The sequence below is a fragment of the Periplaneta americana genome, chromosome 12 (genome assembly GCF_040183065.1).
Source record: "Periplaneta americana isolate PAMFEO1 chromosome 12, P.americana_PAMFEO1_priV1, whole genome shotgun sequence".
Taxonomy (NCBI): Eukaryota; Metazoa; Arthropoda; class Insecta; order Blattodea; family Blattidae; genus Periplaneta; species Periplaneta americana.
In genome coordinates this window covers 151,352,432-151,378,947 of record NC_091128.1, presented here as the reverse complement: position 1 = coordinate 151,378,947, position 26,516 = coordinate 151,352,432, and the positions used below count along the sequence as shown (strand labels likewise).

The following is a 26,516-nucleotide window of genomic DNA, read 5'->3' as shown; positions in this document are numbered from 1 at the left end:
AAGTATATTTTAAAGTGCTTTAAACTAATATTTTTAAGTGACGATCTGAATTATTTTGTTAATAAAGTTACCAACATGACGCACAAAAATTGTTTATATCTTATACTAGAAATTAACTTAATGAAACAAAAATATGGCTCATCTAACAAATAATGAAAATGGTTCTTGTCCATCATTGAAACTAGGCTCCTTTCTTCTATGTACAGCTCGATTCAATGTTATTGGCCCTTGTCCTTGGTTGTTTGGTTAGTGAGCAAGCTGTGTGTTGCGTAATAAGAGAGAAATTTAATCACAAACGTGCACTGAAGGGGAAGAGGATGAATGAATATAATATCTTGCTCGTAGCTGAGGGACACTCAGATCAAGAAAATATAAGTCATCTTGACATTGTTTAGTTAACAGACATAATGGTTAGTGACGGACATGTGGAAGAATATTGTTTTTCAAGACGGAGTGTACCGCGACATGATAAGAAGGAAGTGTTAGGTGTTATGACTGCGCAGCCTGACCTGTGTGACCCAGCCCGCCAGTAGTCTGTCTACTTACTTTCTGCAGGGGCTAAAATCCCTGAATCAAGCTATACTGTTGTCATAAGAAGAAAATGGACACCGAACATCTACTTCGAAAAGACAACAGAGTAAAGGTCCATTCACAATGAAAATTAAACACAACTGTAACATAAACACAGAAGTTTGCGCCCAGGTTATAGGTCTCGCAAGTACGGATTACCGACGGAAGGAATGCGAATCAAACACTGCGATAAGGAAGAGCGGGCGAGAGGAAAGGTCACGAGATAACTTGAATGATATTCAAGAGTACAGTCGGAAAAGAAATGACATCGATAGAATCAGTCTTGCGTTGTGATAGTTAATTTACGACTTTAGTTTGTTCCATTGCATGTGAATGCGTGTCTTGTATCGCATGATATTATTTCATTCGTAAATATATGTTGCGCGTTTAATTAGCTTCGAATTTTTCTCTTGCTACGTTCTTTATTTCCACAGCGATGTCCTCATTTGTTCATCTTCTTGGAAGAGACAGTACTTCCATCGGCTCGCACCTCTCCTCCCTCGGCGTGCCTACATACATACGTCAAAACAGACAGCAACGCCACCATTGGTTTTCGGTAATCGTTTCTTGCGCGAGCTATACCAAATGGGATCATTACAATGATTCACAATAACCCTGACAGTAACATTACCGTTAGACGTTAACATGAAAGTTTGCGAACTCCAAACTTTCAAGCTTATGCTTACGTGATTTGCAAACAGAACACAATCGTGGAGCGCTGAAGTATAAGACAGAATATGAGGAAATGACGTCGTTGTTATGTTTCCATGGTTACCAAGTATGTTTGCTGTTATGTTTATGTTCCCATCGTGAATGATGGTACGACTTCTTGATTTTACCGTAACGTTTATATTCTTAAGTTAACGCTTACGCTATGTTTAATTTTCATTGTGAATGACACTTCATGGATAGATAACATGTTCGACGCTGATGGTATAGGATAAAAAAGTATTTATTTCTTGTCCTATGATCGTGAAGACGAGCACGCCCAATCACGCGATCCTCGATAGAATAACGCAACTCATATCTCTCTCAATCTCCAAACCTAGCGATACACACACAGCACACGGACCACCCTGATCTATTTCCAATTTCTCGCCGGTCACGTAATAGATTGAAACTGAAGTTGCGAAAATAAATAACGATATTTCTATATTACAAGACAGAACAGGAAGCTCATGCGTGAGTTCCATGACAAAACCTGTTTGATATTCTAAATTTAAGTGGTATTTATTTCATAATTCACGTAAGTTATTAATTATTATCACAATGACTTCATAATTGGGGCAAGGGTTGGATTCCAGAAGCTCTCGCGCAATTTAAAATTTAATTCCTACATAATGTATCAATTCCGGAATCCATACGCTGGGAAAATTTAATCTCATAATTGTAGCCTTCAGCAGTTAAGAAGACAGTCATTCATGTTGACCACAGGTTAGATTAAGATAAGATGTGATTAAGATGCGATACTGAATTTTTATGAAAGTTAGAATTTGTAAAACAGTTATATTACCGGTTGTTCTGTATGGTTGTGAAACTTGGACTCTCACTTTGAGAGAGAAACACAGGTTAAGGATGTTTGAGAATAAGGTGCTTAGGAAAATATTTGGGGCTAAGAGGGATAAGTTACAAGAAAATGGAGAAAGTTACATAACGCAAAGCTGCACGCATTTTATTCTTCACCTGACATAATTAGGAATATTAATTCCAGACGTTTGAGATGGGCAGGGCATGTAGCACATATGAACGAATTCAGAAATGCATATAGAGTGCTAGTTGGGAGGTCGGAGGAATAAGATTTTTGGGGAGGTCGAGACATAGATGGGAGGATAATATTAAAATGATTTGAGAGAGGTGGGATATGATGATAGAGACTGGATTAATCTTGCTCAGGATAGGGACCAATGGCGAGCTTATGTGTGGACGGCAATGAACCTGCAGGTTCCTTAAAAGCCATTTGTAAGTAAGTATAAGCTTAATCGTATATGTACGCAAATCTCAAATCAATTGCTTCATGGTAGTGAGATATTAGTTGCTTGTCTGGCTGGTCTGCTAGTAGTGCATTGGCCAACAGCTAAAATGTACAGGAGATGAAATTACTAATTAATTTTACAAATTCTGAGCCTCTAAAATCGCCTCCATTTTACTCGATTGATTTTGCCTTGTAAAGTACACAGACCAAGCAGTTTTACGCATTTCTTTTCGTGATTTTCAAGATTGTAACAGGCAATATGCTTTGAAAAACAACATGTAAGAGTGTGGCGGGTTTTACTATGCTTAGTGACTCATTCTTTTAGGAATTCAGTTGGGCTCGTGATTTCCGTATGGCAAACACGTGTCTTGTGCCTTGTGCAATAATTGTGACGTTACAATACGTAAATATCGGGCATATTAAACCCTAATAGCTTTTGTTGTATCTGTGGAGATGTGACTTTTATGCCACAAAAACGAAGAGTGGGGAAAGGGGGTTCAGGACAAGACATGGGCAGCACATATTTGCTGTTATAACTGTTCTATTATTTATTAATTGATTAATTCATTAATTTATTATTTTATTAATTAATTAATTAATTAATTTCTTTATTTCTGTATGTATATATGTATTTATTTATTTATTTATTTATTCATTCTTTGATTTATTTATTTATTGGCGGCCGGGTAGCTCAGTTGGTAGAGCAGCTGGCTACGGACTGGAAGGTCCGGGGTTCGATCCCAGGTGGTGACAGGATTTTTTCTCGTTGCCAAACTTTCAGAACGGCCCCGAGGTTCACTCAGCCTCCTATAAAATTGAGTACCGGGCCTTTCCCGGGGGTAAAAGGCGGTCAGAGCGTGGTGCCGAGGTCATGGAAAGCATGGGGCTCTACCTCCATGCCCCCCAAATGCCTTCATGGCATGTTACGGGGATACCTTTACCTTTACCTTTATTTATTTATTTAACCTGGTGGAGATAAGGTCATCAGGCCTTCTCGTCCCCCCTACCAGGGGATTACAACTAAAATATTAAGAATAAAATTACAATTAATGTAAAATTTACAAATACAATAAAGATCAAAGTACTAAATTTATCCACCCATCATAACCTGGACACACGATCACAACACTCCTCAATATTACCCATTCCCTCCCACCGAACATCCTCATATTCACCTTCTTTCACTGTGGCTGTTCCTCGACTTTGGAATTCCCTACCGAGTAATGTCAGGGACTGTCAGACATCAAACCAATTTAAGAATAGACTAAGGGAATATTTTTCTAACAATTCTTGTTAACAATAATAGCTGTTTTAGGCTTCTCAATGTTTAATGGTTATATATATATATATATATATATATATATATATATATATATATATAATCACAGAATAAATATCTAAATTATCATCATCATCATCATCATCATCATCATCATCACTATTTCTTACCAATGTTTATTATTGCCACACTAACATTACTATCCAACTTTTATTATTTATTTTATGTTGTTTTATAGTCTAGATATTAATGTAATAACTAGACTTCGTTGAATTGCCACACGCAGCATGCAATCAGGTTGCCGATGTACGGTAGTATAGAAGAGGTGAGCGTCCTTCCGGTCTCGTAGTATAAGCAGTTCATGTTAAGAGTTGTGACCGGTCCAAATAGATAGAGCAGCTACAGCTAATGTATACCTATGTAAGCACTTGTTTTTGCATTACTGTGGTTGGAATAGTCGAAGCTTAACGTTTGTTCAGTGCAGACAAGAATTCAATCAAACATGCTACAATGAGAGTGTTGCTCTTCCAAACAATTGCCCATGGAATACCCTTACCCCCGCAGTCAGTACAACTCTCAGAAGCCTTTAATATGAGTATAAAGTATCACAAACCGTTATCCAAAACAACAATTCACTAATTTCAGAAAAAGTGAAATGCAAGTTGAGAAACATTATTGCTGAAAATTCTGCCTATTCACAACTTCGTATTATAAATGATGCACTATCAGGTCACGACAAGATTTCTGAAGTTGGTGTACTAAAACGTAGTGACTTTCCGTTCTTCAAATATGCACCTATTACATCGCGTGATGTTAAATGTACATTTTCCCAATATAAAAACTGTTTGAGTGACCATCGGAGGAGGTTCACTTTGCAGTCTCTCAAAATGTACGTAACTCTTCACTGCAATGCACATATTCAAGGATGATGTGAGTATATTACATTAAATTTTAAGAGTTAATATATCTCACTACACAATAATTGTGTATTTACATGTATAAATTTTTCCTACTTCAATGATAATTCATTATATTTCTTGATTGTAGGATACAGGTTTTCTTGTAACCGCAGTATACTGCTCAGTGTTTACATCAGAGGCATACTCCATTCTTTGCACGTCCCCTTCTCATGCAGTCTATACCGCGTGCGTAGTAAACCTTACGATTCTCGTGGCAATTCCACGAAGTCTAGTAATTACTATGTAACGAACTGTATTCAATTAGAATTAGAGTCTGGCTGGGCGGAAGAGAAGGTGTACTGGCCTTAGCTTTGCCAGATTAAATAAATAAATTATAAATTAAAAGGTAAACTGATTAATAAAGGCTAGACAGTTTATTGTAGAAGTTAAGAACAAAGAAAGATTTTTTTTTTTTTACTTTAGTAAAAATTAAACCTACTCTTCGCAGTAAGAAAATGCTTAATGAGTTTGTTTTTGAACACTGTTAAATTCCGACATCTCTGATGCCAGTGGGTAGGGTATTCCACATGCGCGATAGCGAGATTGTGTATAATGATGAATACGATATCGTCTTACGTGTTGTATAAACGTTAATAAAATCTATAAATTTCAACCGATTGTGCTAATTCTTTCAGAAAGTGTTTAATACGCGTGTCTACACAGTATTCTATTACTCGTTTGATTTTCGACTCAAACAAAAATTTTCTAAAAATTTAGTTTTATGGCTAGAATGCAGCTATTTTGCACGCGTGTGAAAAGATTATTTAGTAGTGTTAGTAGTAGTATTTATTTATTTAACCTGGTAGAGATAAGGCCGTCAGGCCTTCTCTGCCCCTCTACCAGGAGATTCCAACTACAATATCAACAATAAAATTACAATTAGTATTAAATTTACAATTACAATTACAAACAATATTACAATTAGTATTAAATTTACAATTACAATAAAGTCAAAGTACGAAAAGATTACCTGAATAATTAAAGCTAGATAATTTATCATAGAGAAACAAAGAATATTTTATATTTACTGAATTACAAATTAAATCTAGAATAACAAAATTGTGTAGTGATGAAATTACTGAATATTGAAATATTTTGTGATAGATTAAAGAAACTATTTACAAGTAATCAATTACTGACCAAGTGCCTAGTAAGTTTTCGTTTGAATTCAATTTTATTTCGACAGTCCCTGATGCTAGCAGGTAGCGAATTCCAGAGTCTTGGCAGGGCTATTGTGAAAGAAGATGAGTATGAGGAGGTGCGATGGGATGGTATTGTTAGTATTGTTTCATGACGAGAGCGTGTGTTCAGATTATGGTGGGAAGAAAGGTAAGTGAAGCGAGACGACAGGTACGAAGGAATAGACGACAGGTACGAAGATTGTGATACGATGACAGGTAACTGAAACGGGAAGCAAGGTATGTAGGTATAAAGGTGTGAAGGACTTGGAAAAGGAGAACAAGGAATTAAAATGTCTACGTTCGTTAAGCCGTAGCCAGTTTAGAGTTCGGAAGGATGGGGTAATGTGGTCAGCGCGACGGACATCGCAGACGAAGCGAACACAAGACTTATGAATACGTATACGACAAATTATACGACAAAAAATTCTGAAACCCTGGTCTAAATAACTGAGCGATAGTGTCGCTCCCTGTCCTTCGCAAACTTACCCTATCCTCACTCAGCTCATTAAAGACATGAGGCCTAGAGCTCTGGGAAGGGAAAATACAAGGACAGCAAAGGAATAAGTGTTGCCACATTTCATAACTTCAAATCTTCAAAATTACTCTAAGCAATTCTTCAAATGAAATAAAATAAAATAAATTGTTTCATCACTAATTATCATATATGCAGGGTGTTTCCGGGCTAGTGTTACAAACTTTCAGGGATGATGGGGAAGGGCACATGTATCAATTTGAGATAAGGAACCCTGGTACGGAAATGACTGAGTAGAAATTTATAAGCAAAAATAGTTGTGTGGAAATGAAATAATTTTATTCCTCTGTACACCTTATTTATGTGTATTTATCTGTGCATCTTACACATACTGTATTCATCTGACGTTGTTTACGTTGTCTACTTACAGTATTCCATTCAGTGCGCTGTCTGAGGTGTGGGGACAGGAAACTACACTAAAGCAATGCAGATAGCGTAATGTGTAACAGACATGGTCGGTCCTGATATGCACGTCTGTAGACAGCAGTGTATGTGTACAAGTTGTAGTGTCCAGTCGATCAGTCCTAGTGAAATGTAGGAGTACACGAGAGCGGAATATGCAGACCTGATTTTCGAATACGGATGAGCCAATGGGAACAGTAGACAAGCTCACAGATTGTATCGGGGCAAGTACCCACGTAGGAGACATCCTGTTCATACCATCTTTCCACGACTGTTCCAAAGGTTAAGGGAAGGAGGGCACGTGTTGCGAAATTACAATTCCATTTCTACACAACTATTTTTGCATATAACTTTCGACTCAGTCATTTCCGGACCAGGGTTCCTTATCTCGAATTGATACATGTGCCCTTCCCCATCATCCCTGAAAGTTTGTAACACCAGCCCGGGTACATCCTGTATATAGGTATATAGGCATCCGTACATGCATATATACATATATATATAATTAATATTGGTCTTACTAATAAACCGTGTATAGTTTTTATACGAGACTTATGCAGCGTTGAGACAGAAAACGTTACTAATAAACCATGCATAAGCGATGGATGTATAAACAGTCTGTAACTATACAATGGGAATTGCTTTGCAGTAGTTATATACATGAAACCCCTTGTTTAAGCGTTGTATATAGAGAAAAAATGGCCGCCTCTCTAACAGCTGTTCGTATCGACTGTCATTTTATGATGACGGATGCCTTATAACCACAGAAGAACACATCAAAGAGCACAGAATAAGTAGAATAATATTGCTTTAGCTTGTACTCTTTGACCAAAATATAGTGTTGTGATCGATCAGAGCCAGTTGTACTATCGATACTTTAACACAGCACACTAGAGCGCTCTACCGGATGCAATAGAGAACCTCAGATATTCTATTACCTTTCGTAACGAAGTAATGACGAAACTATGACGTAGCTGTGTTAACAGTTAAACTGTTATACACGACGTATGTAGTGGTTATTAGTAAGGAATTTACACACGACTTATACATGAGCTACTCTTTGTATAAGTATAAGACAGTTAAACGTCTGTATATAGAGTTTTTATTAGTAAGACTGTATGCATATATAGAGGGTGGAAGGGAACCTATTAAATTAATTTACAGAGGTAACAGACGAAATAATACGTATCACACATTTCAAATACGAAATAAAATTTGGCAGGAATATGTAAGAAAATAAGTATTACTTATGTGTATGAACAAAGAAAAGTCCGATTGCGCTCAAAGAGATGACGTGTATTTATGTTTTAACAAAGTCCTTGATATTTGATTTTATGAAAGAGAGTTGGAGGCTCTTGTCCTGTTCTAAATGTAGTTTGTTGAAGTTCCTTGTATTAATTGACAAGTACGTATAAAACTGAGTTTCACAGAGATAAGTAGGCCTACTCGAAAGAGAAGAGTCAGAATATTTACGTGTAAATCTCCTTAATATTCTAAAAAAAATTCACTTAATTAATCCTTTTCACCGTAGCTTTTGCCTAAACCGAACATTTGGATAGAAAAAGAGAGAGAGAGAAAGGGAGAAAAAGAGAAAAAGAGTGACAGAGGGAGGGGAGGGAGAGGAAAGAGAGGCGGAGGGGGAAGCGGAGGGAAGGGGAGGAGGAGACAGTCGTTAATTGAGAAACTTCAAATTGAATATTTAAGTTGCAGCTCTCATTCTAAACTTGAACCTATATGTTTTTCTGACGTCCCTTTCTTGAGCCACAGATTCATCACAAATATTTAAAAATAACTTACGCTACCAGTAATAAAACTTTCCCCTCCATGTATAGTACAAATCATAGTATCTCGTGCCAACTGTAAAAACTGGCATACTGTAGGCTTTCTCATTAATTAAACACTATAAAATATAGGCTTTTACGTAGTACTGTCGGTGACTCAGGAGAAGACGAGAGCGGACTGAGGGGGAAGGGATGTGAACAGATAAAGTACGACAACACGTCAATATTTGTAATGTAGTAAGCGGAAACATTAGGTCTCCTTCTGTTCAACTTAAGCTTTAATTTCCATACGCATTGTTACTCATGTTTCCTGCACGAGTAATAACCTGGCTACTGGGATGCTTATCTGAGCGATGATTATAATAATCAACAGCGATAGTCAAGAAGGTCACATTCTTGCCCCTCGTCTTCTCCTGAGTAACGGACAGTATGTCTTATTGTCTATTAAGGAGTTAGCCACATCATCTGCGGCTCAGCGCGTTGGTCTTTCATTTGGGCGATATGTGTTCGATTCCCGGCCTAGTTGTAACGAACAAAGCAGACGTTGCAGAGGAATTTTAAAGAAGTAATCTCGTTTCTCTCTCTCAGTCCACCAACACTCACAGTCTCCCTCTCATTCTGCAATAGTTACAAAAAGGATTGGTTGAAGTCTTTGAGGTCGTCCGGATGTCTATAATGCAGATAAAATAGCCCCCTTTTCAACTGCCTGCCAGATCGACTGTGCGTACGTACAAGACGAAGCCTAGCTGGTAGCCTGACTGGTTACCTTGCTGGAAGAATGCCTGCACGTTACGCAGCGGAAGCGTAGAAGACGAAGACTGTTCGGTCGATTGCTATCAAGCATGTTATCCCGCTGGTAGCTGGTGTAATGGAACCCTTCATTTTTTCCAGCTACCAGCGACCTAAATACCTTTACTGCGAATGCGTCTTAAGGCTCCGTACACACTTCCCCACATGCTAAACGCCTACTGCTATTCATTTCGACGCATATAATGGATCGTGAAAGATTATTTTCACGTATTTACAATGTTTGGAATCAGACTCAACCCGACCACCAAACCCGATATCTTATTCTGAAATAAAATTGTGAGATGAAGTAGGAGTTGAAATAGATACTAATAAAGACAGAGGTAGTTCTTCACATGCCATAAAGGCACTTAGGGGGCATGGAGGTAGAGCCCCATGCTTTCTTGACCTCTGCACTAGAATGAGGTGGTGTGAAATGAATACCAATATACTGTAAGTATATTTCTAAATGAAAATTTGATGTTTTACAGAAAGTGACGATTCTAGAAGCATGAGATAATTGTCGGTACTGACCTTATAGCAATTAATACATATTATTTTATCAATGTTCTATTTGCATTGCAATGGAATGGAATGGAATTTAACTGACGGGAGCACGGATGGCCCAGCACTGCGACCTGTTGAGATCTATTGCGCTAACCCTCGATATGGAATGAGTTGCGTGCCACAGATCTCCTTCGCGCACCAACCCAACCACATGACTCCCTGACGACCGGTCCCTACAGCCAACAGAAATCCATATACCATTCCTGCTTCGGCAACTTCCCCCAAGGCCGCCCTGTCGGTCTGAGGCGAAACTCCTTCCCCGAGTAGGTCCGCCTCGGATGCTCGTTGCAGAAGCCATCCAACGTCGCTGAACTACATTCCACGGAGGCCGGTCGAGAGAGCCAGTAGTTTCGGGAGGACGCCTGTAGAGTGATCTCAACAACCAGAAACAGGATGAGGAGGAAAGGATGATGGGGGAGGAAAGGAAGTGGCGAAGATGAGTGGGGTTCCAATCGTCTGATAAAGTAACCTGATATTCATCCATAGGAGTGAGGGAAAACCCCCGAAAAAACCTCACCCAGGCAACTCGTCCTGACTGGGAATCGAACCCGGGACCGCTGGGTTCGGAGTTAGACTCGCTAACCCCTCAGCTACAACGGTTGATTCTATTTGCATTAGAATGAACCATATTGGATTTAATGAAAGGGTTTTATTATGACAAGACGCTTTCCAGAAAAGTGGAATTATTTACGTGATTATTCCCGCATTGAAGGTGCTAAAATATACAAGGTACGTTTAAGAGAGCCTGAAGAATCAATACAGTCCATCCTGGCAATTTTACAAATTGTTATTGCTTTTTAAAGACAATTTTGAAAAACAGATTGGCAGATGCAAACAAGTTCGTTTTGATCACCACGACTTTCCACCCAGCGACCAGCTGAGCTACGAGCGACCAGCTCGGTAACCATCCAGGCTTCGTCTTGTAAGCACCCAATGGCATTTAAAGAAGAGACTTGCCATGGAGAAAAAGTGTGAAGAAGCGATTGACTGCGTTACTGTGAACAGATTGCAATCGCTCAGAAAAGCGAGTGTCCATTGCTAATGGAATGTCTGTAAAACTGTGTTTTGAGTGTTTCTGATGCCTCTAGAAGTGCACGAGATAGGAGACACGAAAATCCTTCTTTCTGACTCTGTGCCGCTCATTTTTAAAACGCATACTCCTAAAACTGCGCCAATTGCTACATATGGGTGTGATAAAGCTCTTCAACCAGGTCTACAAAAAACAGATAATGTAAAGGCCGCATATCGTTGGTGTTCGTGCAAAATGTCGTATGTTAAAATGTGATAAATGAATCTGTAAAGATGCTGGGTATGTATCTGGATCCTAAACTAAGGTGGAACAGCCATATCAGTTATGTATGTAAAAGAAATTCTAGAGTAATTTATCTCTTGAGAAGTATCATGTACAACAGGGACCGTCAAGTGACTACACTCTCGTGCGTACGTACAAACCCTCAAGCCCTGACGTACGGCTGCGGGCAAGGGTAGCTGCTTCCACAGTGGCGGAGCTAAGAACTTGTATGTGAACCAAATTTGTGATAAGAATGTAAATTAATTTCAGCTTTTAATTGAAGCACGCTTTCACTGTTAATTGCACTATACTGAAAAACAGTACTCTATACAATTTTGTACAGTTAACTATATACGAAACAAATTTTTGCATGTTTGCACAATAATGAAACAAAACAAAATATACACTTTTATACAGATTAATATACTGTTTGTCTTCTTCTCATTGCTATACAATTCAATTAACAAGATAAAACAACAGTACAAACGTTGTCATTCAAATACAATTCTCTAATAATAGTACTTTTTCTTAAACATCAGAGATCCGCTGCGATGTTTGCAGTTTTCTGTTAGTAAGCAGCTATTTAATTCTCGGAGCTATTGTTTTAGTACCAGCCAATCGCAAACATGCTTTCAATTGTTCATCACTTAGTTGTTTCTGTGACGTGACTTTGTAAACTTCATTAAACAAAACAGTGTTCCGCATACGTAGGTTGTCCCGAACATTTACAACGTTCTTGCAGCAAGATTGTACTGTTTAGGAAACCTTTCTCGTGGAAAACAAGTATAGAAATGGTTAATACTTTTTGTTTTGATACTTATCCTTTAGCTCAATATCGCTTTGTAAATCAAGTATTTCTAATTGTAGTTCAGCAGGAATATCTAGGACACTCAATGAAAAAGATATTGCAAATATCTTAAATTGTTGTTCAAGATCTCTAATATCCTCAAATCTACGTTCGAAACTTCGCACAATTGTTGAATTATTCTTATATATTCTTTCATGTCCAAGGCTTCTAACAGGTTTCCCATGTACATCCATAAATAAGGCAGTTTCATTTCTAAGTGCGAGAAAACGTTCCAGAATTTTTCGACTTCACCACCTTACCTCGGTATGGTAGAGTAAATCCCCATACTGTTAATACCAACAAGCAGTGCCCTGAAGTCCCTGTGATTGAGTCCTTTAGACCTTATGAAATTAATTGTTCGCATAACAACATCCATTACATTGCTAAGGTTCATGTTTTAGCACATAAATATTCCTGGTGCAAAATGCAGTGCACCGGTGCCCCCAAGCGACCTCGATAGGTTCCACCACTGATAGACTGCAGTGTACAAGTGTACTGCCCGCAGTGGAAGCCGTAAGCAGGCCTGTACGCCCTCTCGCGATCTTGACTCGACTTGGCGGAGCCTGATGTACAAGATTCCCAAACATTATTAAAACAAGTTTACTATGCACTATTTAAAAGTGTTATTACTGTACATATGAATTACTTTTATATGGAAATAGTTCTGACCTTCCAAACATTTTGTTACTGCAGAAAAAGGCAGTTCGTATTTTAACAATGTCACCACCCAGACTATCATGTAGATCTCTTTTCAAAACTGAAAATATTATGACAGTCTACAATCTATATATTTTTGAACTTTTAATGTATGTAAACAAGAATATTACTAATTATACAAGTATAGTTGATCTGCATCGCTTTGAAACCAGAAATAATGATCAATTAAACGTAACACATGTCAGGTTGCAAAAAACACACTCAAGCTATGTAATCACTGCAATAAAAGCATATAATAAGATGAAAGAGTAATGGAACGGAGAAAAATTCTCTCCGGCGCCGGGATTTGAACCCGGGTTTTCAGATCTACTTGCTGATGCTTTATCCACTAAGCCACACCGGATACAACTCCGACGCCGGTTAGAATCGTCTCAGATTAAGCTCCAACTCTTGGGTTCCCTCTAGTGGCCGCCCTCTGCACTACGTCATAGATGTCTATGAACGCAGGACCGAAGTCCACACATGTGCTGAGGTGCACTCGATATGAGTGACTAGTTGGCCGGGATCCGACGGAATAAGCGCCGTCTTAAATCACGAAGTGATTTACGCATATCATATATATTATTTTAATGTACCGAAGTACATATGATATTTCCATGCAGATATTCTGCGTCATCATACGATGAAAGAGTAATGGAACGGAGAAAAATTCTCTCCGGCGCCGGGATTTGAACCCGGGTTTTCAGCTCTACATGCTGATGCTTTATCCACTAAGCCACACCGGATACAACTCGGATCCCGGCCAACTAGTCACTCATATCGAGTGCACCTCAGCACATGTGTGGACTTCGGTCCTGCGTTCATAGACATCTATGACGTAGCGCAGAGGGCGGCCACTAGAGGGAACCCAAGAGTTGGAGCTTAATCTGAGACGATTCTAACCGGCGTCGGAGTTGTATCCGGTGTGGCTTAGTGGATAAAGCATCAGCACGTAGAGCTGAAAATCCGGGTTCAAATCCCGGCGCCGGAGAGAATTTTTCTCCGTTCCATTACTCTTTCATCGTATGATGACGCAGAATATCTGCATGGAAATATCATATGTACTTCGGTACATTAAAATTATATATATATATATATATATATATATATATATATATATATGATATCAACAAATATAAAGGCACTTAATGAAACACAATTTAAACTTCAACTTAAGAGATGGCTAAAAAATAATCCCTTTTATAATATGAATGAATTTTTTTGAAAATGATGTAGTATTTTAGTTAAATTTTATTATTTTTTTACTCTTTTAATATTTTAAATATTGACATATTGTTTTTTTTTATTATTACATTGACGAGGCCTCTTGTATTCTTATACCTTCAGGCTAAAAAAAATATGAATATGAATATGAATATGAATACCAGTTTTTCAGGAAAGGAAAAAAAGCTGAATATTTTTGTTGGTTTCAGATCAATTACTTTGAAACTTAAAATGTTATCATAAAAACACATCTTGTGATATTATGCAATTATATGTGAGCACCGAAATAATGCATGTCTAGAGGAGAAAAAATTGTTTGAATTTTTTGACATATGACATGAACACCAACGATATTTTTTAGTAGGTTATTTTACGACGCTTTATCAACATCTTAGGTTATTTAGCATCTGAATGAGATGAAGGTGATAATGCCGGTGAAATGAGTCCGGGGTCTAGCACCGAAAGTTACCCAGCATTTGCTTATATTGGGTTGAGGAGAAACCCCGGAAAAAACCTCAACCAGGTAACTTGCCCCGACCGGGAATCGAACCCGGGCCACCCGTTTTCGCGGCCAGAAGCGCTAACCGTTACTCCACAGGTGTGGACACCACGGATATTTGACGGATGCAGAGAAAGGGATCGAACCGAAGATCGACATCTCGCAGGACATTCACTTCATTGTTTTGGCGCGACAACAAAAGTAATAAAATTTGAATCGTCGACGGCTTCAAAGATTTTCCCAGAGAACTCGTTCTTGTGGTAATCGTGTGGCACCGGAAGGAAGTAATATAGACAACAGAGCCGTGCATTATCAAAGTCTGCTGAATTAAGAGTGAGGTCAGGCCGGACCAGTTGTGATTAAAGGTCTGTTTCCGAAAATGGAAGCCGACAGCTCTTGAGGATAATTATAACAGAACTGTTTCTTAAAGTGCGGCCCCATGAAGAAGAATGAAGAAGGGTCATGTGTGTCGTAGGTCGACGGAAATGACGTCACACAAGATTAAGACTGGTTCAGCAAGGGAAACCACCGCAGTTGCAGACATTGAAGCCTAATCCCCATTTCAGTTTGGTTGATAGGCTTTCCCCCCTACTCACACTCTTCACCATCCGTGAAGGGGAAGCTGCTACTGTCCATCTTACTAACGTTCGACTAATTGACTTTGAACATAGTGAAAATTCTTACTATTGAAAAGGTTTACCGGTAATCTATATTTCGAAAATCTATACTAAGCGTTTATATTTCATTTTATTGTTGTTTATATCAACTGGCACATTAAAAAGCTACTGACAGCAGGAGATATTGTCGGACCATCGGATCTGTGCCCCCGTAAGTTATGCGAACTGAACCCTAATTCCTACTCAGCCTCGGTAATTCATTTCTCTCCCTGCATTCCTATCTCTCTCTTTTCTATCTCTCTCCCTTTCTCTCCCCCACTACTCACAATTTTGAGCCTTCTTGCAGGACAGTTTATTTGTACTTGCAGTCCAGTGTTGTCAATTCAACATGAACACTGTAGCAAGGAGTGGCGAAAGAAATATTATTAAGCAAGTACGTAATAGCATTTTTCGATGAAGAGAAACAAACAGGTCAATATCTCTTTCCTATAAATAAGACAACGAAAAGAGCAGCTGCGATCACTGGTGAGGCTTATTTTATTTCAATTGATTACGTATTGAAATTACTTAACTAATACTAATACAACATGTTATGTAATTTATACAGGGTGTTTCAAAAATACGGGGCGTAATTTCAGGTATGTATTTCCCACATGTAGACAATCAAAATAGTTCATTACAACATGTGTCCGGAAATGCTTCATTTCCGAGTTATGGCCTTCACAACATTGAAATTCACCGGAACGTTTTTCTTTCCGCAGGTCGTTGTCATTACAGCAGATGTTCAAAATGTCCACCTCCTGCTTGAATACAGACCTCACATCGATGTCTCATTGACCTGCGAACACGATCCCAAACTCCAGGAGTATTGCGTATGTCCTCAGATATGATAAGGATACAATTGATATTCTTTCAACAGTCTCCGGACAGTCGTATGAGGAACATTGACTTGCAACGCTACCCTTCGTGTGCTGATAGAAGGAGTCATGTTCACAGCCTCCAGAATCTCCTCCTGTACTTCTGGAGTTTTAGATCTTGGTCGTTCCCTTCCCAAACCAGGAGAGTTAAATTTTCCATACTCGCACAGACGGTAATGGAGACGTACAAATGTCTTCCGATCTGGACATTGTCGCTGTGGGTACCTCTCCTGGTACAAACGACGAGCCAGCGCAGCATTGCCGTCCGCCTTACCGTACATGAAGTGTATTTCTGCCAGCTCTTGATTTGAATACCTATATGTCGCACAGTCTAACGCCTACACAACACGGAATGTAACCTTCGCCTCGGAATGAACTGTCAGAGTGCCCTCTTAATGTCTCATTTGACGGCAACGACCTGCGGAAAGAAAAACGTTCCGGTGAATTTCAATGTTGTGAAGGCCATAACTCGGAAATAAAGCATTTCCGGACACATGTTGTAATGAACTATTTTGATTGTCTACATGTGGGAAATACGTACCTGAAATTATGCCCCGTATTTTTTAAACACTCTATATAGACAGGTCAGAGTGGCTAATAAAGATAATCAGGAGAGAGGGAGTCTGTGCAGGAGATGAAAAGCTAGAATCACCAGAGAAGAAAAGATCAAGGGAACCTTTAATTCTTGTACATGATATGAACCGATGTATATTTTAAGAAGAAAGATACTAGAATATTATACCGTGCAGAAAGAAGTTCCGACATTGAAGAAATAAATTACTGAAGGTTGCGACAGAAGCAATAATTTCCAAGGTTGGAGAGAAACGCTACGGAAAGTGATTCGAGACATTTTATTTATTTTATTTATTTAATAATAACATATACATAAAAACGTTACATTAAAATACCCCGAAAGAGCAAAGCTCGTGTTCGGGGACATGGGATTTAGGTTTAAAAATTGTAGAAATACAAGATTTATTTTGATTGAAAGAAATGATATTGTAGCATGGAGGACCAGTTATTTATGACACGGTTCGACGAAAGTTTGGCAACATCCATATTTGGCAAGGTTCGTGGCCTGCTATTTGACGTGGTGGGAGGAAAGCGGGTGGAATGGAGTGAATACAGGCGTTAACTTTGTCAAGAACGACGACAGCGCTGAAGGGGCACAGATCCGATGGTCCGACAATAAATGTTTTCTTCACCGCTAGTTGCTACTCTACAGCATACACAACGGGGCAATCTACACTGTGTCGCTCCCCCCCCCCGACTTAAAATACAAACTAACATTCCTTAATTTAATTAATTGTTTATTAGTTGAAAATATTGTAAGAACAACACTAAAATATATTGAAACATGTAACTGTCAATCATTTGTGTCACTGTATTTCATATCCACTTATGTACTTTATTTAATATTTTATTTTCTTGGAGGGTGCAGGTATAAGAGATAACAGCAATCGGTCTGTTAAGCCTCGTTCACACTTTTCAAGTAACTTGAATTCAAGTCACTTGAAAGACGAACTTGAAAAGTGTGAACTATGTTTCAAGTTGACTTGAAATCAATTAACGGCTTGAATTCAAGTTTCAAGTGAAGTTGGATCCCTTTCTATTTTTTACTTGACCCGAAAGGACACTTGAAAAGTGTGAACGTCACTTGAGAACTTGAATTCAAGGAGAAAAGCGCGGAAATTCAAATTAACAACTGTTTTAAGAGCGTTAAATTAACAGCTGATTGTTTTTCTGTTCTACTGGGAATGTAAAAATAATAGGAAACAGCAGTAAGTGAAATAATGACCAAGTATTTGAGTTTCTGAAGTTGTATAAAATTCACGAAGGCCTGCAGATTATAGAAACTGCAAAGTTTCGTAATAAAAATGCAAAGGAAGCTGCCAAGGAAGGAAGAGTTTTACTGTAGAACTGAACAGCAGAGATTTTAAGGTGGACACACGAGATAGCCTATGAAAGGCAATAATAAAAACCATTAAACTGTAGATAGAGAAGAAGCGAGGGAGATAAGAGAGATTAAGAAAAGAAGAGCGTTGCTTGAAGGGATGACATTTATCGCCGAAACTGGCATGGTTCAGTGTGGTTGATAGATTTGTTTTGGGAACTCTAACAGCTTCAAGATAATCATTTTCAATTATGGTAAATCAGACTTGCTAATATTTTATTACATTTGCGATAAGAATGATCAAATCTGATTGAAGATTTCACTTATTCTATTTGTAATGGTCAATGCTCGTGTATTTCTCCTACTAATATATTTCCTAACCCATACTGAACAACGCGTCTTTCATTTCTTCAATATATTTATCATTTCCCTGGCACGGAGGTTTGCTACTACAGAAATTCCTAATTGCACAACATCCATCGACGCCATTTTATCCTACTTGAAAACAAAATAACTTGAATATGTCTGAACTGAGACTTGAATTCTGGTTACTTGAAATCACGTGACTTGAATTCAAGTTACTTGAAAAGTGTGAACGAGGCTTTACTGACGGACTCAGGGCAAGTAGAAGCGGAAAGAAATGCTTTCGCATCTTCTCAATTTGTATGAAATGTCGTTTAGTGTTCGTGGATCAGGAGCTCGCGACGAGTGTTGTGCTGTCTGCGGAACTTGTGTGGCGAAGTGGGAAATTGCAAGTCAATGACGAGTATTACGGAAGCTCCTCGTGCGTTACGAGTCCAAGAATGTGTGTACTGTCATGATATCGCAGAAAGAGATCATACAAAAATAACTGGCACTTAAAGTTTACTGTTCTGTTTCAAAAATAAAGGCACCATTAAACAAATGACGATTAATAACCTTTTAAAAATATGAAATTCGAATTAAACTCGACAATCGAAATGATAACATTAATGGCATACGTATCTTTCATTTAGTAAATATACACACACGCAAAATATGGCAGTTTTCCATTCGTTTTGTATACATTAGATTCCGCAATATGTCACTGTTGGTAGTGATTCGTCCGTCGAATGGGGACGTTAAGCCTGGTGGCCCCCTTGATGCTATTCGACAGGAGTAGGCTACGTGCTGGCACCGGGTTTCTCCTTCTCCCTTCCTCACCATCATCACCCATTCCATACACTACACTACACTACGCGATACTATTATGATCCTGTAACCATAATTGTAAGTCTCCTATGAAATGGATGAATCGAGGTTTAGCTATATAGGTCAATAATTTATTTTAGTTGTTTTCAATATATACTCTTATAACGTCCACGGAAGAAGCAAAATTACATTTTAAAATTAAACATTTCATTTAATTTTTTCATAAAATATTGCAGGAAGTTTTTTCCGCTTATACAGGGCGTCTCAGGAGGAATGTGAAATAGATCAGGATACTGTACACTACCGGTCAAAAGTTTTCGATCAGCTATGAAAACAACTAGGACTTTATTTCAATGTATAAACACATCGGAAAAACTAAATAGACCAACAAAATACATATTTTCTCTCTCTAGCATTATGATATGATAGAATATTCAAAACGAAATCCCTGTGTTAACCACAAATCCATAGTTGTGATAGGTGATCGAAAACTTTTGACCGGTAGTGTACTTTTGGTTAATCTATATCGATGTAACCTGATATACTATGTCCGAAATATAACTGTAGGGAAGTTATTGATGGGCGAACTTCTAAATGGAGAGGCAATATAGACGTATTTCTACGTTTTAGAACATTTTGATATGATATATTATTGAAAATGCTGAATCTTCTGTTGTTCCAATTAGTTCATTTCGCAATTAAGTACAAACCCAGTAAAAAATAAAATAGTTACACTAGACAAATTACTAAGATTTTCCTTCTTATGGATTTCAAGAATTATTGTAAATTCATATCAGTTACCGGTACCGGTTCTCTTTCCGATCTCAATGAAACACTTGGTAGTCATATACGAAGTAACGTCAAGAAGATGTCAATTAAAGACATGGTCCATGTATATTATAACGCCTGAAAATAGCTATTGATCCTTTGCGTGTTTGTTTTTAAAATAATGTGTTTAATCTGTAACTACAGTCAGTGTATTGTTATTAGCATCTCTTTGTTGTTACCTATTGCTTTAAAAAGGATGTGTTTAACTTGTAATTTTAAGTCAATTTTTCTACTATTCCTTTACTGTTTACATTTGTTTTTTAATCTTTTGTATTGCCCCTACCATTACATATTGCCCTTCAAGAATTTCATTATTCGTTAGTTATAAGTCATTACTTGTGTTATTATTTTAATTATTGTACTTGTTCCTGAATCACGTATGTAACTTGTAACCGTAAATCATTGCTTGTAATATCCCTTTATTACTCTTAACTGTTCCATTGTTCATGAATTAAGTATTAATTTGAAAGTGAAAGTCAAACTTTGTTTTATTAATCTACTATTGATTATATTTTTAAGGTCGTGTATTTACTCTGAAACGGTTAGACATTCTTGTATATCTTTTTCATTGATTACTCCTCAAACATCTCATTAATCTTTAACAGGACCCATTATTTCATTAAGGTGCATTCTTCTACATAATTCATGTGAATTCTAATTGTGACCACAATTTTATATTATAATTTTACTACTGTTTATTGGTTATAAAATATGTATTTTGATGCCAACTATAACCCTAATATACCTCAGGGTGAAATAGGGTTTATTCAATAGGATAATAAAAAAAACACTTGATAGCTTTCCAGTTTCAGATAACATCCGGTAAACACGGGAAAACACACAGATAGCTGGAACCCTTCGATTGGAAGAACATCGTTTGTATTTCTCAACTGCAGCCAATGCATTGTCATCACAAAATCCACAAACAAAAAGCATGTCTGCATATTTACTAGGCGAATGCATGAATTAAATGTCAAATGAACGTATATTTAGTTGTGTGTTCCGCTGGCATTGCGGTGCTCAGTGTGCAAAAGACGTAAGTATAGTACATGGAACCGTAAGACGTTCCAGCATATCTCTCCAAACCTTTAGACTTCAGACATACTGTCCAGATTTCATGAGAGTATCCCTGTGAGGGGAGTACGGGCCTTGCGGGGTAAGAGGAGAGAGTAGACCAGTAACTCAGCGTTCTTGAAGGAGCAGGTGGATGGCAGTGGTGTCATTGGCCGGCTGGTACAAACAAGGCTCAGTCAATGGCCGGCCGGTTCCGTGTCGGGGATAGGTTATAAGAGTGGGGGAAAATTCGCATTCCTTGCTCGGATCTTCTCGTGAAATGCGGACTGTAGGTATATCCGCTTTAATCGAAACTACGTTATCCTGAATTATTTTACATTCCCCCTGAGACACCCTGTATAGTTCAGACTTTTCTAAACTGAAGTTCGCTGTGGACCAAAAACTACGGGAGACCACTTGTAAGACATGTGGTAAAATAAATACAATAAATTTATATACACACAGAAAGCCGGAAATTTCTTTCAAGTGACACACTCGACTATTGAAAGTGTGAGACATCATACATCACAATTTCTTTAGAAGCAATTTCTGAGAAGCATAGTAAACGATTCACATACTTGAAAGAGTCAACTACTTTAAGAATATAGTGCATAACTATTAGATAGGCTATAAAGAAACGAGTTTTCGACATTTATCTTTACAAACCGTTCACAGCACATCAGCATGGCGCATGGCGAGTGTTTAGTTCAGAGGGGGTTAGAAGCAAAGGGATGAAAGTGACATTTCTAATAATATGAGTTAAAGGGTTAGGTACAGCTTAAACCGTAAAATTTTGGAAATATTCAACATTTTTTTTTCCTCCATTACTGTATCTTGTACACAATAATAAAAATTAGTATGTGTAAAACACTGTTCTTCTGCTATATGAAAAAAAAAAATTTTACAATTTAAAAATAATTATTTACATTTTTCTTTTAAAATTCTATTCACTGTGCAGTGATGAAGCGTTTCCCACGTAACCCAACACTCTGTGATGAAATTTTTTGTGAGTATTTATGCATGTTATATCTACAATATGATGCAAGATCACTTCTCTACCTTTGATAGATTGTCTGATAAAAAATAAATTCATTTCAAAAATTGTGAAATATCAGTATTTTCTTATAACACGAAATAAAAAAAAAATATTTTTTAAGGAATGTAGTTGTAAATATGAGTTTCAGCAATAAAATAAAAGAGAGAGAACATGAAAAAGTTAACAAGTTTATGAGTTATGAGGGAAACACTTCATCACTACACAGTGAACTGCCAACATTTTGAATTTTGAAAAACATACAGTGTATGTGTGTATATATATATATATATATATATATATATATTAAATCGTAAAAATATTTTTTTTTCAAATAGCAGAAGGACAGTATTTTACACATATCAATTTTCATTATTATACAAGATACAATAATGGAGGAAAAAAATGTTGAATTTTTTTCAAAAATTGTATGCTGTAAGCTGTACCTAACCCCTTAAGTGCATTCAGGTAATCTAAAGCAGCCCTATCTAAAATTTTAGTGCCAAGGGGAATATATCTTTTAACTACATCACACACTAAAATTTAAATTAAAAATTTTATTGAATTTACGAAAGATTAAATGTTTTCAATCCCATTTTCTAAAAAATAACATAATTACACTTACATCTCTTTGCTTATGACGCCCTCTATATTTAATATACAGTAAAGCTTAATAATAATTTGCAACCACTATTACCATTTTGGAAGCGGCACCTCTCTCTAATGCTTAATTTACAATGAGGCGACATCCGCGACACGCGACGCGGCATCGCAGTATCGCGTCGTGGACTGGTGTTCACAATTCCGCGACTTGAATAGCTGGTTCGTGTTGATTATGAAACTTAAAATGAAACGATGCCTGCCTTCTCTATTTTTGAAGTAGAAGAAATCAACATATCATAACTATATGCGAATGACATCTTCGCAATTTGATGATGTCCTGCATATCATTGGCTCTCAAATACAAAAACGTCCAATGCGGTAGGCATCCAGCAGAGCATCTAAGCGTAACTTTGAGGTTGGATTTCCCTTTAAGAACTTGGTTCTCTCCCTACGTTCTCTCTTTACGATTTTCGTATTGTAACTTTCACAATGTCCATTAGTTTTAGAAACAAGTCCTGTAATCTGGGATAAATTAAAAAAAAAAAAAACCTCATTAAGTGGAAGCTCTCTGAGGACAATTTCACGAAGGTGGAAGAAGGATATTGGGAAAAAAGTAAATTTTCCGAACTTCATGGGATCCATGGATGGAAATATTTGTGTATTTCATGTACACAAACAGTAATATAAAGCGTGAACCGTAAATAATGTCAATTTCATAGGGTTATTCTTTGAGATATTTTAAACAAAAAAATAATATGATTATTGTTTTCTTTTTGCTTCCTTTTCGAGATAAAAACTGTTTTATATGAAAAATCTCTTACCATCTTTTGGAAAAACCATTGATTTAATTACCAATATGGTCAGTAAATTTAAGAGAGCACTGTATTTCCATAATAAATACGCAGAAATTTGATCTAGCAAATGTAAAGTTTTAAAATTCCTTTTCAGAACGAAAATTTACAATTGTTCAGATGAAATTTCTGCATATTTCAACGACAAAAACTAATTTTTTATCATAATACACTGCTCTCTTAAATTGACTAAGCATATTGGGAATTAAGTTAATTCAATGGCTTTCCCAAAATACGCCATGAAATGTTTCACATAAAATAATTTTTTTCTCGAAAATGAAGCAAAAACGAGCAAAATTATATTACACTTTTTTGTTTGAAATATCCTAAAGAATAACCTCTATAAATAACATTACTCGCTGTTCATTCAGTATAATTCAGGGTACCCTTTAACCAATTCTTTCAACATCTCATATGGAAAAGTATTCAATTTTGTTGCAGACGACGCCGTCATGAACAAAACACATACGCATTCCGGTAACGTCGCGCGGTACAAGTTAACTCAATTTCAACTTTCGTCGCGTCGCGATCTCCGTCGTGACGTCATGGAAATCTGATTTCCTATTGGGCCATAATTTATATAATGTCGTGTCGCGTGTGTGTCGCGTCATTGTAAACGATGCATTAAGAGCCATTTTAAATCCTGCGTGCTGTTTGTCGTACTAATGTAATTGCATGAACGAAGACAGAAAGACATTCAGAATAGGAAATGCAACCTCACGCCCAATAGCAGTCAATTTTTTTGTTGCCAGAAAATGAACCGCTGCTATTTAAATAATGAAAACGGACGATAAAAAAATCTAATCACTGCAAAATAATTTAATCTACTTAAATGTAACAAATTCCAAATACTGTTGAACAAAAATAAATACGTAAAAAATCTATTCGAATGACCACTTATTAATGGCAAAAATAATTATCGTGAATTATTACAATAAATAACGCAACTGAGTAGGTGCCAAACGACCCACATAAAAAAAAAAAAGATTCCCCGCCAGAAAGATCTGTAAATTATGCCGTCCAACATCTTGTTAAATCGGAACAGCGGTGGTTGACCGTTTAATGTTTGAATGGTTGGCTGCCTCTGCTCTCAATACAGCCTATTTATGCTAATGAGATTGGTGCCAGTTTAGGTATACCTAACGCTTACTTTTCTTATGGACACCTATCAAACAGAGTCAGTAAATAAATCAAAAGGGAAAAGATGGGAAAACATACAAGATAGATGGAAATCACTAATAAACCAAGAAAAGAAGCGGTGGCTCACTTCAAACGTTCAGACTAATAAGAGATCATGACTGCCTGGCTGAATACTTGAATAGAATAGCCATACTTCAATCAGATGGATCCCCTCTTTGCAATACCAGTGCTACAATGAATTCAAACCATCTTTTAACGTACGTGTCCTGGTTTAGGTATACGCTCACAAGTGAAGGTAACATTTGTAAATTAAATTGGGATGCTAGAAATTGTACGTAGTATTAACAATTTGTAACACAGACCATGTAAAACAATGTAACAATATGAAAATGTATTTCAATTGTATCAATTTGCACTTGATTTCTTGTCTTTACCGAGTTCTGTTGTATGTAGTTAATAGTAACATGCGTTACAAGAGCGGTATGTTGAAGTTTTCATGTTCGAGGAAAAGTTTGAAAAAGCGAAACGTAGTTCAGCTTTTTTAATTTCCGAGAAATGAAAGAAAACATACCGCTTGTGTATCGTACATTATTTTGTGCGAAGATTGTTTATTACATACCTGAAAGAGGAATTTCTAATTAGTTGCAATGAAATCTCCATCTTGGTTTCTGTTCAATGACGGCAAATTTGCAAAACAAAAATATATATCTTCAATATTGTTGCTTTAAAATGTTTTCTGTGTTTACTATACTCCAGCAGGCCGTGATATACGTCTGTCTTTTTTCCCCCAGTCTATGATGAGTCTGAAATCTTGTTGATTTTTTCACGGCTTCCTTAATGTTACTTGCATCACGAATGCAGTAACTTTAGTGGAGTTGTAGAGTTGACTTAATTTTTGCAAATATTTAAAAACAATAATTAACAGTGCAATTTAGGTGAAATTGCAGTGGTAAGTTTCCAATTTATAATTATTATTATATTGAACGTCTCTAAAAATATGTTAAAAGCTTAAAGCAGTAATCAATATGTCACTTAAGCGGTAAGAAGAGGGAAATTGTTATGTGTGTTAGGTTGGGAATACTGAATGTGGAATTTTAGACTTTCCGCGGATTGGTTTTGTGCGGAAACCAAGCAAATACGCACGATCTCGCACAAAAATTGTTTTAAAACATTCTTCTTTTTTATTTACAGATTAGGAAACTTATTTTACTAGTAAATGAATTTAAAAATTACTTCGTCACTAACTTCGTCTGCCTGATGTTTTAGTTTCTTTTCGGTCTAAATCTTATTACTTCTTCTGGAAATCTTCGAATATTCCTTCTAGAATTATGTTTTATTATTATTATTATTATTATTATTATTATTATTATTATTATTATTAATGCAAGATGATAAGGAAGATGATGACTACGATGTATTATGAAAAAAATTCAGTTGAACTCGATTATAGTGTCATGGAAAGGATTAAAGAAATTATGTCGCAATAAAGTGTTGCTATAAATAAATACATAAATACATGAGTAAATAATAAATAAAAAGTGAAGAAATAATTTAAAATAAGTAAATAAGCAAATAATAAATGAAATAAATAATTAGAATTCAAAGACGAAATACTTGCACAATATTATATTTTGCACGCCATTATACACTTTTATAATAATGATAATAATAATATCAACATTATTATTATTATTATTATTATTATTATTATTATTATTATTATTATTATTCATACAATGAAGATACATATTGTTTTCTTTATATATAAAAATCACTCTTGCACCCCCAGAAAGAGTACACATTCGTGCTCAGGGAGCATTCCAC

At 36.8% G+C, this 26,516-nt stretch overlaps 1 protein-coding gene and 1 non-coding gene across 14 annotated transcripts in view; both read right to left on the bottom strand.

The window, feature by feature from the left end:
• Nucleotides 1-26,516, bottom strand: part of Ndae1 (Na[+]-driven anion exchanger 1) — a 704,613-nt gene that overhangs the window by 377,702 nt on the left and 300,395 nt on the right. The gene's annotated exons all lie outside the window — the stretch shown is intronic.
• On the bottom strand, nucleotides 13,538-13,609 carry TRNAY-GUA (transfer RNA tyrosine (anticodon GUA)). Its single transcript has one exon. It is a non-coding gene; the product is annotated as a tRNA-Tyr (tRNA).